The following is a 5,056-nucleotide window of genomic DNA, read 5'->3' on the forward strand; positions in this document are numbered from 1 at the left end:
GTGTTTTCGCGTAAAAATAAATATTTGATAAGAAAAAGGTGTCGCGTTGCTCCACGAATCAAAATATATCATTAAAGTTGACGACTATTTAAATTAAGAAATCTATCACAGTAGCGGTTCATTGTTTTTAAAACACAAATTCACTGCTTTAAAATAATACAAGAAAATAATTTGTATTTTTAAAGCAGTGAAGTTTGTGTTTTTAAAGCAAATTTGTTTTAAAGCAGAGAAGCTTAAGTTATTTAAAATTAATATCTTTTTCATTTTTTTATATGAATTAAATCCAGCTTTCTTTAAAATACTGTAACTAATAAAATAAACGCTACTTCCGTTGTCCAAATTCTTATAAATTTTAAAAAAAGTTACAAATGTTTTATAATATATTATTAAATTTTTATTATTAGGGGTAGAAATTAGTTTGGTCCGTTTCCCTAAAGATGATTTCAGCTGTTGTGAATGGTTCATAGTGACAGCTAATTTTGGCGGTTTCAGAGAGGTTAAACAACTGCTAATAATATTCAGTTTATATCGTTTTGAGTTTCATACAAAAATCTTGATTTTTACTGTGTTTGAAATGTCGAATTTTGTATTAACCAAGCAGCATTTGCGGGAGGTTTTGATTTTCTGTTTTAATTGGAAGAAAAGTGCGGCTAAAGCCCATCGAATGCTTATCGAAGTTTATGGTGACACTGCTCCAACTGATAAATCATGTAGGGAATGGTTTCGAGAATAGACATTTCAGCGTTGAAGACAAGCCTCGCTCTGGACAGCCAAAAAAATTCGAAGACAAAAAATTAGAGGCATTACTTGAAGAAGATCAGAGTCAAACGCAAGAGGAGCTTGCAGAATCATTGGGGATAACTCAACAAGTCGTTTCTGTACGATTGAGAGCCATGGGAATGATTCAAAAACAAGGAAATTGAGTGCTTTATGAATTGAAACTGAGAAACGTTGAAAGGCGATTTTTCACTTGCGAACAGTTGATTCAAAGACAACACAGAAAAGATTTTTTGCATCGGATTGTAACTGGAGATGAGAAGTGGATATTCTATGACAACTCCAAGAAGAAAAAATACTACGCTAAGTCCGGTCAATCGTTGTTATTGACCTCAACATCAACACTGTCGAACATTTATGGTTCGAAGATCATGCTCTGTATCTGGTAGAATCAAAAGGGTCTTGTTTACTATGAGCTGCTGAAACCTGGCAATTCCATTACGGGCGATCGATATCGGTTACAATTGATTCGTTTGAGCCGTGCATTGCGAGAAAAACGGCCGGAATACGAGCAAAGACATGATAAAGTTATTCTTCTTCATGATAACGCTCGGCTTCATGTCACTAAAATCATAAAAAAATATTTGGAAACACTCAAATGAGTTTTACCGCTCCTGCCGTATTCTCTGGACATTGCTCCTTCTGATTACTGGTTGTTCCGAAGGATGCAACAAATCACCGATTCACTTCTTTCGCAGAAATCGAAAATTGGCTTCAAAATTGAATCGCCTTCAAAGACGAGTCATTTTTTCGAGATGGAATTCGAAAATTGCCTGAGAGATGGGAAAAAGTAGTAGGCAGCGATGACAATACTTAATTGATCTGTTCATTCATTTTGTTTTGAAATAAATGCACAAAAAAAATGGACCAAACTAATTTGTACTTCCAATAATTAATAATAAATAAAATTAATAATATCACCTAACGATTTAAATATAAATAAATCTATCGTGAATCTCTCGCGTTTCCGACTTTTTATGTGCTTTATATGCTTTATTGTTATTTTAATGTGAAACATAAAATGTCATATAAAAAATCTTCTGATGTTGTTTATATAGGCAAAATTTACAAGAATTATATTCGTTTGTGATCGGTTAAATCTCGATCAAAACATTTCCCGTATTTTGGCCATATTTTTGCATTACCAACAAATTTTTGAACAGTGAATCAAGAATCTTTATTTAATTGCTTTATTGAATATATCATTTTTCAGTACAATCAAATAAGAGTCTGCAGTAGAGAAGAACTTGCATACGTGATCACAACGCATGATCATCGATATATTTAAGTATGACAGATTTCCTAATCAATAGTCATCAATTTTGATGAGTAATATCTTGGTTCGCGGGATAGAGTGACATTTTTTTATTATCAAATATTTATTTTTAGATGCGAAAACGCATCTATTCAATGTATTTTTATTAAAATTTGAGATGAACGAGGTTTTCTTAACATTTTTAATTTTTATTCAATTCCACCTTGAACACATCTTGGTGAAGACCGTCTTATTTATTATATGTACATGTCAAATAAGATGTCTTATAGTGACTATGAATTCGTAATTAGAAGGTAGTCTTAAGAGTCTACGCTTATTTTAAACAAGATGTGTTTATGAATTATGTCAAGACTGTTCAAGACTTTTGAACTAAGATGATCTTCGATAAGTTTTAACTTGAGATTTTACTCAAGTATCGTCTTATTTTTCGACTATGAATTTAGAAGACATCTTAAAACAGTTTTGAATATAAGAACGGATTATGAATACCGCCCTAGGTATCCTTACTGTTAATTAAAAAAAGACAACGTTAAAGAAAGAAGTTAAGGAAAGATAACGCATTAAGATTGAAGATTGAAAGATTGATATTTGATCAATCAGAACAAAAGGAGTCAAAATTTCTTTGTCCTCATTGATGAAATTTCAATTTTTAATCTTTAATCTCAATCTTCAATGCATAATTTGATTCCGGCCTAAGACGAAAAATTGCGTCATATTGATACCCCAGATGTACTCCAATTGGAGTCAACTAATTGTACAACTAATTGGAGTCACTCTCTTTATACCCTCTCTATTCTCTTCTATCAGGTTGCATTTTCGATTCGAGCGTCAAAACAGATCACTTGATCAAATTGACGAATACCAAGTATCCATTTTAATCACGTGATCTGTTTTGCCGCTGAAAATGAGCGTTGAGTGTCAGCATGAAAAAGCAGTCTTAGGGTGCTTTTTCATGCTGACACTCAACATGTACACAACATGACACAATTACATGTAGCATGGTATGCGGCACAGAAACTAACTAGGTAACTATAGGAACCGTACAAACTGTGTCGCTTGGTTCTTTTTTTCTCTAAAGTGGGTATAAAAAGAATGGTGCCAATGCATGCGTCTAACGTTGATTGGTTACGCCATTAGATGTCCTTAATTAGAAGAAGACAAAAAAAAAGTTGAGGAATTGCGTTATACAGATGTAGGACACCAAATGGCGACTTCCGGCTAATTGGCATCACTCTTTATATCCACTCTATTTTCTCTATTTTTTCTAAAGTTTGCTTCTTTTCTCTTCTACATGTAGCGTGATAAGCGGCACGGGTCAGTGACAAAACATTCACATTACTAAGCACTTTATTAATAGAATTAATTGATTTAAATGCAATTATTAAGTAAATTCGTTGACAAAATAAGAATATTGAGAAAATGAGCATAAAAATAGGTTAATATATTAAAAAAAAAATTCATATTAAAATTTATTTTTCACTAATGCCGCTTACCGCGCTATATGTAATAAAAGGAAAAAGAAGCAAGGCGCAATTTGCTTCTTTTCTTCTCTATTATGGTAAGCGGCACGGTTTGCATGGTTTCTATACTTAATTTCTATCGCTACATATAATCGCACTCTTATTTTTGAAAAGTATCGCATACGAAAACTAGAGAAATGTTGTAATATATGTAACGCATACTATAGTATTTCCCTAGTTTTTCGTATGCGATACTTTTCAAGAATAGGGACTCACTTCACTAATTTTTCGTATGTAATATTTTTTAAGAATAAAGGCTCAAAGTAGCGTTCATGTAACTTCCTCCTCGAAGACGTGAAAAGTGAAAATTCTTTGTATATATACATATATATATGTGTGTGTGTGTGTGTGTGTGTGTGTATATATATATGTATGACATTATACATAAAAATTTTCACTTTTCACGTTTCTGCTCTAGCGTATACATAAAAAATGATTTTAGTATAGTGTTTTGAAAAGTTCTTAACATCAGCTATTAGAGTTTACTATGCTCGAACTACATGTACTTTTCGAATTACAAAGCTTGAAAGTTACTGTACCGCCGGCATTAGCATTACGCAAGATGTCTAACTGACAGAGCTCTTGAATATTTGGGATCATATCTTGGATAATATTTATCAAGATCATTGAAGATTATTCCTCTTATTTTTATTTTTGCACTAAACATTCATTTTTACATAAAAATGAAAATAAGAGATATAACCTTCATTGGCTTTGATAAATGATATTCAGGACATGATTCTGAAACAACATTCAAGAGGTTTTAGTCGTAATCGGACACTTTGAATAATGCTAATGTCGGACGGTACTGTAATGGCCATAGCACAGTATTGCATAACGCGTAATGCATAGTGCATAAGAGAATTAATAATCAAAATTCTTCTTTTTCATGGAATGGGAGAAAAGGAAAGATTTTGATTAGTTGGTTCGCTTATGCACTATTTTATGCGTTATATGTTATACAAAACTCTGTGCTGCGGTCTTAACTTTCAAGCATCATAACTCAAAAAGTACTTAATAAAAAAATATTTTCTTAGCGTTTTAAAAAGCTCTCGACACCAGCTATTAGATTCTGCCATCAAAAATAGGGTATTCCATTAAAAAAAATCGATTTACTTTGACCTGATCTTGGCAACGTTACCCAAGGTAGGTTAAATTGATGGTACCTTCTTACGTTCCCCTCCGAATCATACAATTTTTGTTTGAAACATTTTTCCGTAGTAGGTAGGTTTCGAGAAATCTTAATGCATTATTTAAAATCAAACATTATACAGGATATTTGGGAAATAATGATAAATCTTTCGCATAAGGATGAACTAAACTGAGAAGAAAAGTTCTCTACCATTTTGCAATTTTCGCAATAATTAACAAGATATTAATTGCAAAAAAATTGCCGAAAATTGGTCTTCAATAATTTTTACTCAAATACTATCAATTTTACAGAAAAACTGCAAGAGACAAAATTGTGTTATTTTTTCTTTTA

The sequence above is a fragment of the Atta cephalotes genome, assembly GCF_000143395.1.
Source record: "Atta cephalotes unplaced genomic scaffold scaffold00027, whole genome shotgun sequence".
Taxonomy (NCBI): Eukaryota; Metazoa; Arthropoda; class Insecta; order Hymenoptera; family Formicidae; genus Atta; species Atta cephalotes.